We start from the raw sequence: 16111 nt of genomic DNA, 5'->3' as shown, positions 1-16111 counted from the left end.
CACTTTCTCCTTCTTATCAGCTTCGACAATACGCCAACATATATGGGCGAGTCCAAAAGAGGAAGGAAGAATAGGGGTGGAAACTGTAAGTGCAACGTTCCAATCGAGAAGTGGTTTTCCATTGAAATACATTAGCGGTCAAAATGACCGGCAACGGCACTTCTAGGTAGAAACACAAATATTTCCATTAGTATTATTTTTATTGTAAATAACGCATACCAGTAATAATGTACTGCAAATTTTAGGAGAAGTCACAAAATTTCAAAGCACAAACAAAAAGGTTTCTGTACAAAGCAAAAACTGCAATTTAAAAAAAGGTCAATATGACCAGCTAGGTGCTTCTAGTGTTAAATACATTTTTTCTTAATGTCGATTTTTGTTCAACAATGTACAAGATTGAAGTAATTTGTCTTTGTTATAAACTAAATCTTTATTTAATAATTCATATTAGCCCTTGCACATAAAAATGATTAAATAAAGATTTAGTTTATAAGGAAGACAAATTACTGCAATCTTGTACATTGTTGAACAAAAATCGATATTAAGAAGAAATGTATTTAACTTGGGCTTAAACAACAACAACATTTGCGTGAAAGATAGAAATAATCCTAGCCATTTTGGATTTGAAAACTGCCATGTTAGGCAGATTTCAGTCGTACATTGGCATTTATCTTATTTGTATACTTTCAAGTTAAGAACTTTGATTAAATTATTTATAATTAATTGTTTTCATAATTCATGTATATATTTACGTTTTATCTTATGTTATGATATTATTCGCATATTTTTGCAACATTTATTCATAATTTATAGGCTAATAATTAACCCAAATAATATATGCAACGTTTTCAATGTTTTTCAAATCCAAAATGGCTTTCACCCAAATTTTGTTGTTTAAGCACAAGTTGAATACATTTCTTCTTAATATCGATTTTTTTCAACAATGTATAAGATTGAAGTAATTTGTCTTCGTTATAAACTAAATCTTTATTTAATCATCTTTATGTGCAAGGGCAAATATGAATTATTTGATAAAATCAGTTTAGTTATTTCTATATAGTTTAATATTGTATTATAGCAAAGTATTTCTCCCTCGTTTTCAATAAAATATCGTTTTCCTATTGGCTGTTTATGTTCGGAGTGGGGAAACCACGCTACATGTTTTTGGCGATGTAAAAACTTCCACGTTGGCATTTTTAATTGTTGCCAACCTGAACTTTAGCTTACTATCGCTAATTAACATTGATGTGTCATATAAATTATCAGTTTTTCTTGTGTTATATTGTTATGGGTTTGTATTATTGTAAGATAGAGCAATCTGTTATGCTGCGCCTCACGCTTGAGGTAGGCAGTTGAGGTCTTGCTATTAACTGTGAAGGCAGTGCACGGACTCTCGTGTTAAATAAGTTGCTTATCACTGCCTACGAGCATGCATGACCCAACAAAATATAATTTTAACTTGTGCGAATCAGTATGTATGCGCGCGATTCGTGATTCAAGATTTTGGACATTTTAATTATAAAGTAAAATTTTATTTACTGTCACGTGTCGCAATTCGGTGGTTTCCTTCCTGGAGGAAGGGTGGATCGTCTTAATCCCTATCCCTGGGTGAGAACTGGTGCTTCCAACTGACCAGCCGGAACAAGGAGTGGTGTGTTGCCAATTCGGATCTCCATACCCTGGAGTTATGAGTGGTGGCATGTTGCAAGCAACAGTCTCGAATACATATTTGGTTTTACCTCTTCCTTTTAATTTACAGGGCATTATAGAAAAGAATCATATTGCGAGCAAGAAAACTTTTAAATCCAAATTTTTTCTAAGTCAAAACAATATTGATTTAATAGGGTTTAACACTAGAACCGCAGCAATTCAGCTACCCCCTAGAACTGCAGATGGGTCACATTTGACCCGCCATTGAATATAGTGTGTTAACGTATTTTCTTGGTGCAGAATTGGATTCGTTTACTGTTGTTTCTCCATATATATCAAATATATTTTGTGCACAATCTGGCAACATCTTCTTGGCTGCAGTGCAGGTGGGTGAGCCGAATTCTGCAACAGCTCTTAGTCATATCTGAATAATCACGCTATCGGAATGCTGCTCGCATTTTGTCTTGTCAGATTCAAGGAAATAATGCATTTCTTGAGATTTGATATTAGATCCACAAGGTTGGAAAGACTGAAAGAAGACAAATTTGCGTTGGTTTCAGAAATCTGGTATGAGTTCATTGCAAATGCACAATGTAGCTATATACCTGTAGCGTATATACGAGCGTCACTATTTATATTTTGAGCCTTAGCAACACTGATTGAAGTTAGGCGCGATTTGACGTTTGCACGGAATCGTTTGGCATTATTGACCATAACGTACTTCAAATGTTTTGTCAATAGCTTCATTTGTGTTGTTTATGTTGCCTTGGAGATTGCGCGACAACAATAAAATGGAATTAACTCGTGAACATTTTCGTGCGATGATTTTTTACGATTTTCGACGTGGATTATCAAGACAAGAGTGCATCGATCAACTTACTTCCTCATTTGGCGATGAAGCCCCATCCTTTGCCACTGTGAAACGCTGGTATAACGAATTTAATCGTGGCCGCCATTCGCTCACCGACGAGATTCGCGAAGGTCGTCCAAAATCAGTTGTTGTTCAAGAAAACATTGATGCTGTGCAAAACCTAATACTGCAAGATCGTCATGTGACATACTGTGAGATTGAGGCAACCATAGGCATTAGTTTCACCAGCATATATAAAATATTACATGATCATTTAGCTGTGAGAAAGGTATGTTCTCGTTGGATCCCACACAATTTGACAAAAACTCAAAAAGACGCTCGCGTCAATTGGTGCAAACAAATGCTCAATAAATACAATCGTGGTGCTTCAAAAGACGTATATAAGATTGTAACAGGTGACGAATCATGGATATATGCATATGAGCCGGAACGTAAACAGCAGTCGACTGTATGGGTGTTTCAAGATGAACCCAATCCAACAAAAGTTGTTCGCGCTCGAAGCACATCGAAACAAATGGTCGCCTGTTTTTTCGGGAAAACTGGTCATGTGGCAACTGTGCCTTTAGAGGAACGTAGAATGGTCAACTCTGAATGGTACACAACAATTTGTTTGCCAGAGGTCTTCGGTCAAATACTGAAAACAAACAAACGCCGTCGGATCATTCTTCATCAAGACAATGCCAGCTGTCACACATCTCGTCTAACAACAGACTTTATGAACAGTCAAAAAATCGAATTGATGGGTCATCCACCGTACAGTCCTGATTTGGAACCCAATGACTTCTTCTTGTTCCCGAATGTCAAGAATAAATTGCGTGGACAACGATTTTCATCGGCGGAAGACGCCGTTGATGCGTTCAAAAACCATATTATGGAGGTGTCTCAAGAAGATTGGAAAAACTGCTTTGACAAATGGTAAGAAACGAATGCAAAAGTGTATTGACCATAAAGGAGAATACTTCGAAAAACAATAAAGCAGTTTTCAATGCCAAATTCCTGTTTTTTCATTGTTAGGCTCAAAATATAAATAGTGACCCTCGTAACCATTGATGAGCAGCTCTTTCCTTTTAAATGCCGCTGCAGATTTACGCAGTTCTTGGCATCCAAACCAGATAAGTATGGGCAAAAATATTGGATAGCCGTAGACAAAGAATTGAAGTATATAGTAAACACTTTCCAGTACCTAGGAAAAGATGATACTAGGCCAAATAATGAGCACCTTGGTGATATTGTTGTAAAGAGGTTGATGGAACCTTATTTGAAGAAGGGAAGAACTGTAACCTGAAACAACTTCTTCACCTCCTTGTCTCTCTCTGAAACTCTGAAAGCAAATGCCACAAGTCTTATTGGTACCATGAACAGAGCTCGTAGGGAAATACCAGTTTGTGTAAAGAATGTAAAATATAATATATACAGTACAGTGGTGCTGAAGAAGAATGATACATCTCATTCTCAACAAGAATGTTCTCATTCCCAGCACTATGCATCCTTACGTTCAAATTGACACTGGTAAAGAAAGAAAACCGGACACAGTAATATTTTATAATAACTCCAAATATGGAGTTGATGTGGTGGATCAGATGGCCCGCAAATACTCCGTGAAAGCACCATCCAGACGCTGGCCAGTTCACACGTTCTATAACTTGTCGGATTTGGCAGGAATAAATGCATGGGTTGTGTACAATGTATTGAATGCAAAGAAATTGAATTAGGTGAGGAGCTTGCTGAGAAATATGCAGCAACGAGGATGACAAACTTCCGGAACACTATCCCAGATGAGATTCCAGAGAGACAAGAAAAGAAAACAGGGTGTCAAGTAAAGAAAAACTGCACAGGAAACAAATCGTTTGTGACGTGTCACTCTTGTAAGAAAATCATTTAGAAAAAGTGCACAGCCAAAAACTATTATGTGTGTTCATTATGTGACGTCACCCTGTAAAACTACACAATACTCTATGTTGTCCATATTTCATATGAAAGTACTATGTGTTTCAAATAAAACATGTAATATACATAAGAGATTATTTTTATATGCCGCTATTTCCATATTTCAATTGATAATCACAAAATTTGAGTAGTGGGTCTTAAGTGACCCAACCAGGGTTCTAGGTAAATTTGGATATTTTTTCGGGGGGGGGGGGGGGTCGACCCCAGAAAAGTGAAATTACTTGTGTTTGTTACTGACTTTAAAGAAATAGCAGTTGGGTCAAAAATTACCCAGCCGCGGTTCTAGTGTTAAATAATTTCATGGTATGCAATGGCATTCTCTTTCTCAATTTTTTCATAGGGCTGACTCCCACCCTCCCCTAGCTATGGCAAGAATTTTTTTTAAACATATTTTTATTTCATGGTGGATGCAGTAAACGCGGTTTAAAATTACTTACGTGAAATTTAGAAATTTTGTATTTCCACTCCAGACACCATACCCTTAGTGAATGAAGACAGAGGATATTCGAAATTAATTTGACTATTAAATTGTGCAATGTGGAAATACGAAATTTGTAAATTTCACGTAAGTAATATTTTTATTTGTATAAAATTTGAAATTGAGGGGGGCAATTACTTCTCTGTGCCCCCCTTATAGGTGCCTTGGCTGTCTAGAAGAAAAAATGCAAGATATTCGTGAACACTAATTCCAACAGTATCCATTTGTCCTGCTCAGCGGCGGCTGCTTAATACGTGCTACCGTGCTATAGCACGTTGCTAAATTTGTTAAAATGAAAAGAAGAAAAAAGTAAATCTCACAGATGCAAGAAGTTTAATGAAGCCCTAAAGTGAATTGAAACTTCTCATGAAACGCCTCAATATTTAACAGCGGCGTCACGTATTTCCCTCGCGCTGTTGGAGCTATAAGGAATACCTCACCGTGCTAGAATCTCAACAGCACGTTTTCGCCCCTTTTTCATCCCTCCGCGCATGAATACTGTACACCCCCACTCCTCGATTCGTACGGGGGATAGGGCCTCGTCTCGAGTAAAATCGTCTGCTAGCGTGCTACAGGCAGAGTCAACACGGTAAGTGTGCCATCTCAGGATAAGAAGAAAGTCTACGACAACCTATTGCCTCTGTCAGAACAACGTTTATTAATGTCACTTTCAAACGTTCTCTCGTTGTAAGTGTAGACTTATGCAATGTTTGTAACATGTCATATACATTAGCAGCACCTGCAAAAAGTTGGAACGCGAATTGACACTACCCCTTAGCCTTTTATCTATTTCGGTGGTAAGTTGTAAAGCAGTGGCGTATGCTGAGACCAAGATCAGGGCTATCTCCAAATATAGTAGTGTTTGAATTTTAAATGAAAATGTGTCCGGCAAAAAAGAGGGGGGGGGGCTCTTCCACATTCATTTTCAATTTTTTTTGTTTACATCGATATCTTGCCATTAAAAACAACAATAGTAGGCAATGGACATAAACTAAAGTATTTCATGCTTATTTATAAAGAGGAGCGGTCTATAACATGCAATATGTAGGACTTTCATGCGAGTATGAAATAATAATTAACTTCTTACCTTACTTGAAGGTAAACTCCATTCTTCTCTCCTTTTCCTTGAATTTTTTTTTGTCACTTTATCGAAGAATGTGTCCTCACATGAATTTCTGATGTTCATTAGAACCCCTTTCTCAATAGACATTATAGCTAAATTGCTAAGCCGCGCTTGTCCCTGTGTTGCTAATTGTGGCCCCTAAATGCACATTCTTGCTTCCCCAGAAATGCTATTGCATTAATTAATCTTCTTATAATAATTCTGTTTTCCTTCACTTTTTCTTTATGCAAACTGTCAGCAATCTTCTCTTGCAAATTCAAGGAATGATCAATTCTTTGAGAACCGAATGTCTGTAAGTTACTGAACGCACGTATATGACTAAGTGATATTTGGTGTTTATCGCAAGCAGTTACCAAATAGTTTAAATTACTAAATCCTGTTGTATTCTAAGGACTTTTGTCGGTAGAAAAAAAGCAAACATGCCCAGCAATACGACTTATTAAGTGCACTCGACCCAGTCAACCAAAGATATTTTTGGTAGCTGGTCTCGTGAAAACGCCTAATATATACCTTATTTTTGTCTTTCTGCACGACTGTAAGGTCCGGAAGAGGTGGAAGAGGCCTACCTGTCTCTATTATTTGCATCCTATCCTCGTAAGGAAGCCGTGAGAATCGCGTCTTGGAGACAAGTTCGGTGATTAAATCCATTTTCACACGCTCACGGAACAAAAACACAGCACAACAAAAGGATTCCCATCCATGAACACGATACGCGGGCGACACAAAGAACTCGGATCTCTGACACAAGTTTGACCATATATCCCTTCCTTTTGCGGAAACCACCACCGACCCGCGTGGTTGAAAACACGTGCGTGAATGGTTGCTAAGACAACATGGATTGTTTATGTTGCCAAACGTATTTCATTAGGATGACTCGGGCCAAAACCCCCACCGTGAGGGCGAAGGTTTTGACATTTTGACAGCGGGGGGATGTGGGAGGGGGTATGCTTGAAACAGAAGTAAACAGGATGGCAACATGGCTGACGTCATCAGCGACCGGCTGCGACCACAGTCGAATTTCATGGAGAAGCAGAGTGCCACCTTCAGGGGAAAATCACTAAATTTGGCGGATTTATAATGCTTGTATGTGACGAAATTCATGGAACTGTAAGAGAGACGGGCAATGCTCGAAGGGATGGAGAGGGGGGGAGGTGATGTAATTTTCATGAGGCATCCCCCTAGCTTGAATAATTTGCATTGGCACCCCCGCCTATATTTTTTTCCCCAGCGATTTAGCGAATTTCGTATTTCCATTGTTGGCAACACTACAACATCGCCAGGATGCAGCGAAGTCTTCACTCTCCAGCGCTTGGGGTTGGAAGCCAGCACCAGGGACCACCAAGGTCGTCCCTGCCAGCACAAATACGTCATGGGTTGAAAGGACCGCCTGCTGGTTCAAAGACTTTTCCCTCAGACGAAGAAGCCTGGCGATAAATAAAGACGACCTTACACTAGCGCTTTCCACCGTGGCCGTTACGTGAGAGTGAAGCATCGGTTAAATTTGCTAGTCTATTATTTCCTGTATTTTAATATGGGCTTCGGCGATAGCCTAGGTAGCCTAGAATATACGCGCCTGTTGTAAAGATTGCAACTCTGAAACTATAGTCCGTGCCTTTTTTGCTTCCGAAAGTGGATTCTGCTATGTAATTTATGTTTAGGAAATTTTAATTTTATATTTTATCTAAATTACCTGTTTTTAAATGCTAGAAATATATTTCCTTATGCTTATGTAGCACTTCAATCGTCCAGAAACATACTTGCAGAGTACCGTTTTTTTCACCGGCTTCCAGACCCAAAAATTTTCCATGCGGTTCATTGTGTTAAAATCGCGTGGCGCGTGAAGTGCTGGTCATTGTTGTGAAGGATTAGCTTTTTGTTGTTGTTAGAAGTGAAAGTGAGTGTGTGTGTGTTAGTGTACCATGAATTCGGTGGATTCTTTGTTGCAGCGACCTTTCTCTTGAAGAACACTTGAAGAAAAGTTGGAAATAAAAGCGCTAGGACGGCCGTTGCCAGATTTGGATCTATCGCAAAATGCAAAGGGAGGTAAGAACGCTACGTATAAAAGGCGATTTAATAGAAAACTGTACGATAGTGAACCATGGCTTTGTGGGTGTCAAATTCGAAAAGCATTATTCTGTTTTCCTTGCATACTTTTTGGAAGTAATGATTTGTGGTCTAAAGGAGGGGTAAAAGATCTAGGACATTTAAGTGAATATATGAGAAAGCACAGTGAAAGCAAAAAGCACATGAATAATGAGTTAAATTTTGTCTCTCTCGGAACTGTCAACATAGCAACGCAGTTAAGCAGCGCTTATCTAGAATCGCTTCAAAAGCATAATGAACGAGTTGAAAAAAATCGCTACGTCTTGTCAAAAATCATAGACTGCATCAAGTTCTGTGGAGCTTTTGAGTTGGCCCTGTGTGGCCACGATAAAACAGATTCCTCCGCAAACCCTGGGGTATTTTTGGGGCTCGTTGATTTTGTCAGCAGTTTAGACAATGCTGTTAAAGAACATCTCGACAACAGCACTGTATTTAAAGGCACCTCGAAAACCATCCAAAATGAATTATTAGACTGTATGCTTGAGGTGTGCCAGGAGAAAATTGTAAAAGAAATGTCGGAAGCAAAATTTGTGGCATTGATGTGTAATGAAACCACAGACATATCCGATCAGTTGCAGTTGGTTCTCGTATACAGGTACGAACTTAAGGGAGTTGTACACGAAAGATTCTGGAGCTTCCTTAATCCGGACGGACAGGACGCAGAGGCAATTTCCCGTTGCATCATGAAAGAAATGAATAGTTTATTTGGTGAGCAACCGGATAAAATAATTGCCCAAACATTTGATGGAGCTTCGGTGATGAGAGGAGAGAAAAATGGAGTTCAATCTCGCATCAAAGAACACTTTCCACTTGCTCATTACATTCACTGTTATGCGCACCAATTGAATTTAATAATGGAGCGAGCTGCTTCCCAAAATCAATCAGCTAGGGTGTTTTTTTTTGCAGCTTGTCAGCATTTCCAACATTCTTTTCACGCTCACCCCAGCGACTCTTGTCATTGGAAACAGAGGTTGCACGTCGTATTCCTTCTGGCTCAAGAACACGGTGGAATTTTAAGTCGCGTACGGTAAATGTTGTGTACGAATATCAAGAAGAACTTGCAAACTGTTTGCATGACTTGAAAATTCAGCATCATGCACAACCATTCAAGAAGCGCAAGGCCTGCGTCACAGTCTGGAGGATCGCGAATTTGTATTCTGGCTTTCGTTCTTTCACAGAATTATGCCGCATGTCGATATACTGTACAATCAATTGCAAGCAAGGCAGACCGACACAGTAAAAGTAAAAAATGCCACTGCTGCTTTCAAGAGCGCCATCCAAAAGGTACGAGATAATGTAGACTCCTTACCTAGAGAATCGGAAACCACCCAAGCAAATAAGCGACGGCGTCGTGAATCAGATCTGACATCAGATGCAAAAGAAGTGTGCGATCGCATCACCACCGAAGCTTCACACAGATTTGAATTCTCAAATCATTTGGATTCTGCGCAATTGCTTAACTCTTCAAGATTCCCGGAATACACGAATGACTTTCCAGAATGCGAATTGGACATAGCAGTCCGAAGGTATCCAGTCCTTAACAAAAGGAAGTTGCATACTGAACTCTCCGTACTGTACGAACAAGATGACTTCCGTTCTGTAGAAGGAGCCATCCCTCTTTTGAACGTGATTCTAAAGAATAATTTGGAAAATACATTTTCCCAAATTACCATTTTACTAAGAATTGTAGCCACAACGCCGATGACAACTGCTGAACCTGAACGATGCTTCTCTTCCCTGAAAAGAATCAAGACTTTTCTAAGAAATACAATGGCCCAGGACCGCTTGACTGCCCTTGCTATGCTATCAATTGAGAAGAGGCTGGTGACAAATATGAGTGACTTCAACGCTGAGATGATAGAAAAATTTTGCTCAAGGAAGAACAGAAGAATGGAATTAACCTTCAGGCGATAGGTGAGTAAGTGCATGGAAGCTTTCTTATTTTATTTTCTTTGTTGATGAGTAAAACAAAACATTTTTCACTGTCAATTCTGCACTTCGTATGTGTGTACTCTTTTGCGACGCTTTTCTATCTATTTTGTTTAATCGCGACGATTAGGATGAGAGATGATATGATGAAATTAATGAAGGGGCATTCACGAAGAATACCCATACCCGGGCCGAGATTCCAACCCGGAACTTTGATGGCGAGATCGAAAGTCGACCACTTAACGTACGCGGCACAGAGCCAGCATGTATGTGTGTGTGGGGGGGAGGGAGGTCATTATAAGTACATGAAAAAAAGCATCAGTTGTAGCACGCATCTTTGAAAAGTCACGAGCCGCCGCTGGTCCTGCTACTCTTAGATTCTTTTGGTCTTTCTTTCTTTTTACTTCAATGTTTGCCCCACCCTCCAAATTGACTTCCATCCAGGGTTGGGCGTGCAATATCTCCTTGCCTCCTGTGGTTGTTCACAAAGATTATTCATGCCCAAGCCGTGAATTGAACTCGTGGGAACATCACTGGCAAGATGAAAGACGAGCATTTAAGCCTCGGCTGGATGTTGAAAGAAATCCAAATTTCGAGGGTGTCGTTAGTTCCGTTCTAACAACAGTACCACGGGAACACGAGGGAGGCGCTGACGTCACTTTCAAGAAATTCTTTTTTTCCCAGTCACAAACTCCCATATTCTTACCATCGTTACCCAGTTTCAGCAACCCGACCTCGCTGCTTTTACGATCTGGCAGGGAGAGGGGAAGAATGGAATGGTCGTTCCCACTGGCCATTGACAGATGTGCCGAAACCCTGAAGAATAACTGTTTTCCTTTCCTTAGTTGAAAGAAAGCTTACACATCGTCCTTTGAGATCACCAGCCTATGCACTGTGAAGCTGCATGTTTCTTTTTGTTTCTGTCGGTACATTCATTTCGTTACAGTAAAATGGCCAACTAACATAGGTTATGTAGTAAAATACCTAAAATATAAATTATCCGCTTTGGAATCAAGATTCTGTTGTTACTGTTCTCGTGCAAGAAGCTACACACTTTGTGTTATCAGGGCCTCTCTGATGGCGTAGTGGTGATGTCGTCGCCTTGTAATCGAGGGACCCCGGATTCAATACTCGGTGGAGGCGTAGTGGCTCCAGTGGCATCAGCCACCCCCGCAAGGTGGGGGGGGGGGCGAGGTGTAGAAGCCCCACAATGCGCTCTTGAATTTTGTATATAATCCCAGAAATTCCACATATAGTGTCGCTTATAAAAAAATCGATTTACGAAACAGAAATCTGGTTCCCAGTAACATCATATACGACGTCTGCGATAACAAGCAGTGATGTATTATCTCAGCCAGAGGGGCCCCAGTCACTTGTCATATGGGTCCCCCTCCGAAATGCAGAATTAACTTACTTGCTCGCAGATGTCCATCGATAGGAAAATATCCCTCATCTCATACCTTTGTATCTACGCAGTTTGTCGTAAACGTAGTGTAGCGTGTCAATTGTCTACAGTTATGAATCCAGTAGAAATATTCAGTTGCTCAACCAGTCTATCCTTATTTTACAATAAACATCAAAATTGTTAATTCGTAACCTTTTAGTTTTACACGTGATATTTAAAATGTAACTTCCCACCTAATATTTTCAAGGGGTGTCCCAATTCTTTTCATATTGAAATAAGAGCTGAAATGAATTTCCCATATTGTCTACACTTGTTACGTTTTACTTCAAAGGGGACGAAAACCTCAGTTAAAGGTGGGACCCATAGTAAATTATCCCTTTGCTGTAAAGACCATTATCCCATCCTCTGCCACACAGGGTATACAACGTATGAGTTAAATGTGACCATTATTTTGTGTAATTTTGTAAGTTAATTTTTCTTACAATTTGGCATTTTGTGGACATTTCTGTCGAACTAGTTCTTATTTTCCAATGTGTTACGATTTTTTGATCTGCAGTGTTCGAAGGGAAAATTCCTCGCTGCAAATTTCCTTGTTCGCGTTGGGTATAGAAGGAAGGATCCTTGTGTGGAACAACTTGAAGATAATGCAGTAGGTGAAGGAGAATAATTATGCAAATTCGAGCACTGATGGTCTATTAATAAAAAGGTTCTTGTTTCATGAAAAAGTATTTAAGAAAGTATGATCACTGGTCTATCGAAAAAAGAATGGCAGCATTAAAATTATGAATAATGATGTTGAGGTCTACTAACCTGTGGCAACCTTCTTTTATTTTGTTGGGGGGGGGGGAGGGTTCAGTCCTTCCAAGCTGCATTTCATGGAGTGACAAATTTTCAGTGAATAGAGTTCCTTCGCAGCTTTATTATCTATCACTCAAGACTAGAGTCTGCAGTTATTTCTTCGTAGCAGATTAAAATTTACCTTGTGATAGGTTACTACCGACAATCTAGATATCCGGTTCAACCCCCTTTACTGAAGGATAAGTTTGTTGCTTGAGTATATTACTCACTCAGTATTAGAAGGCTAATATGAGCGACTCTTACGTTGAATCTTGGCCTGGAGGAACCAGGGGGTGGCTTAGGGGCTGAAGGCACGTCCACCTCAAAGTCCAAAAGAGGAGTGTTTACTACATTTTTACAATTCCACCAAAACAGTATTTTTTAATATTTGTGTAATATATGTAACTTCATTAAAAGAAATATTTCAAGCAAAAATACAAAGCATCAGGAACAAAATGTTTGGCAGCGGGAAGCTTCCCCCTTCTCCAAAAGTGATTCCTGGCTGTGTCCCTGCGTTGAAGTAGAGAAAATATTTCCAGATTCTTCTTCCAGTTATTTTTCAGAGATTCAGACCATCCTGATGTAGTTTCAAGAAGGTACTACAGTGATATAAGTCGATAACAAAAAAATGGGAAGGCATAATATTTGAGGTAAAAGTTAATTTCTTTTAGAATTTATTTCCAGTATGAGCCTTTACAGCTATACATACTGTGTACTTTCCCTACACCTTTCCTCCTTTTAGTCTGCTTCCACCTTCACACTGCTTGGGAGTTCACAAACACTATTTCATTTCAAATCTTTCCCTATACTTGCACCTGAGTGATTCCTAAATTTTCTCAAATTTATTTACTTATTTAGTAACCCTCCCCCCTTTCACACATGTTCGCTATCCCCACTGAGCTTCTTTGCTCTCTTTACCCAGGCGTAGTGTAGGAAAGTTCCCAGATTCTTTATTTGCGCCTCCCCCCTCTCGGTCTCTCCCTCCTAATAACGCTTGTCATTATATTCTCAATGTTATCTTCATTTATTTCCCTGATATATTTTTGTCTTGCCTCCCCTGTTTCTTTGCACTGGAGGAGAATAAAGTGGGATCCGAGCCACTCAGTGGGGTAGCGCAGATCTTTGGCCCCCCTGCAAGTAAAATATTGAGGGGCCCCCTTAGTGTCAAAAAAAGAAAAAAATATGATGTCAGAGTGGGACGGAGGTACAATAGTTAGCTACTTATCTGCCCTCCCCCCTTCGTTGTACAAGAAATTACGAAATTTTGTCTCGTAATTTCTTGTACAACGAAGGCGGGAGGGCAGATAACTAGCTAACTATTGTACCTCCGTCCCACTCTGGCATCATTTTTTTTTTTGACACTAAGGGGGCCCCTCAATATTTTACTTGCAGGGGGGCCAAAGATCTGCGCTACCCCACTGAGTGGCTCGGATCCCACTTTAAACTATACGTCCAGTCCCGATTTGCCTTTCTGTGCATAAATTGGTCTTAAAACAAGTTTAACAAACAAACTTTTTGCTATCAGTTCACAATCATAATTGGCTGTGCTCTAACAGTTGGAGATATTGATAAGTGTCCAAAATGGATTTGCAAAATTTCCGGCAACTACTCTTGAAGCATCGATATATTATAAATTGTACATATATAGTCTCCCCACAATAACCAAATATTATCAAGCAGATGGAGGACTTCCCCTTCCATTTCAAATACCATTCTGTACATAACCGCTGAACTCGGGACCTCTATTACTCAAGATTAGTCTGTCCGATACCCGGTGGAGGCAAATGGCACAGTGGTTCGGATCCCACTTTCAACTGTAGGTCCAGTCCCGATTAGACTTCCTGTGCATAAAATGGACTTAAAACAACAAATCAATCAAACAATCAAGATTAGTCAAAAGCAGGCACGTATCAAGAAATATATTTGGGGGGGGGGAGTCCGAACCAAGTATCAGAAATAATAATAATATAAATGATGAAATTAAAGTATTCACATTAGATTAATGACATTAATTAAATATGTAAATTAATTAATAATGTATTATTATTATTACTTGAATAGGCAAAAAGATGGTGTAAACAGGGATATAACAACACATATTCTTTATTTAGCTTAGGTGTAGTTAATATCGCAAAGAAATGAAATGGGAAATGAATGTCAAATAGATCAAGGATCGAATATTTATTGAATAACAAAAAAGAAGGTTGGATCCAGTAGACGAAAAGTATATTTCTTGGTTAGTTCCAGTGTGCATAAATCTTCTTTGACACTGGCCTTCACAACCGTATGTTCCCAATATAGCTAATCGTTACCTTCCAATAAGTTCCGCAGAAATAAATAACCTTCGATTATACAACAAATACTAAAAACGTATATTTTTATTATTTAATTTCAGTACTTGATACCCTCTGGCACTGGCATACGAAGAATTAGAGATTATAATTATATTTTCCTATATATTTTATTTTGGGGGGCTGAACTTGTGAACTTGGATGGTGCATAAACAGTAGCGCAGGAACATTTTTCATCTGTAAGGTACAAAATACATATATATGTGTGTATGTGTGTGTCTGTCTGTCTGTACTGTATGTATATATATATATATATATATATATATATATATATATATATATATATATGTGTGTGTGTGTGTGTGTGTGTGTGTGTGTGTGTGTGTGTGTGTTATACACACACGCACATAAAGTTGGGGCATTGAAAATTCCATTTTAGAAGAGCACACACAGATTTCCTGTTTTTTTAAATAAATACATTTTATTTACTTCTTTTTCTTTTTTTTTTAGAATTTATGGTTATTTTAAAAACAGATAATTTCGAAACATATAAAGCTCGTTTTGTGCCCATTTGGAAGAGGATGAAACTGAAAATGAGAATTTTGTCATTTGAAAGTAGCGAATATCTATTAATTTTAATGCAGGGTGTCATTTGAAGGGACAATAGGAGGAATTTTCCCCCCCCGTCTTGTTTTGAAACATCAGATTTCTAGTTATGAGTGACACATCTCAACCGGGGATCATTATTTCCAACCTACTTGTAAACTATATCGTACTTATGGTGTTCCATTTGGATTCAATTAAGTTTACCACACCATAGCTACATACAAAAAATTCTCGTCATGCAATTTATGGTGACTGTGTACAGTGACACCAATTTATACGGGTCTGTGGGGCCCGAGCCCACCCAATAATTTATGTGATTTGTGAATTCAAATTTTTGAGTCCACCCAGTGTTTTTGAAAAATTGGAACCCCTGGCTGTCTCTTTTAAATGCCATGTATTCGGTATTTTTCAGACTTCTGGTGATTCACAAGTACTCTTGTATCGAACACTAAAACTGGGCGGCGTTTCTGAAGTATGTTGAGTCGCTTGGTCATTTAATCTTCTTCGAGAGCTTGTTGAGATCTGTAGTATTTTGTTGTGTTTTATAAATATAAGTCGAGGTGGTTCCCGATCGAGGAAAACCATACGTTTGAAAGCATTGTTTTCAATCTTAATTGCACAGTATGAATGGCCGCTTTGAAGACAGGTTTATTTTTGATTATGTTCCTATAAAATGCACACACATGGCATTTAGATGATTAAGAACGTGTGTTTTATGGAATCATGTCAGCCAAGACACATTTTCACCTCACTCAAGGTCAAGGATCATGTGAATTCAATTGAAATTGTACCAATATCTACAACTGAATGTGAATGCGGGTTCCATGTCATGAATCTAACCTTTACTGAACAGACGGAGATTAAATATTTG

This window comes from Lepisma saccharinum, chromosome 12, assembly GCF_977018435.1.
Source record: "Lepisma saccharinum chromosome 12, izLepSacc3.1, whole genome shotgun sequence".
NCBI lineage: Eukaryota > Metazoa > Arthropoda > Insecta > Zygentoma > Lepismatidae > Lepisma > Lepisma saccharinum.
Note: the sequence above shows the minus strand (reverse complement) of the source record.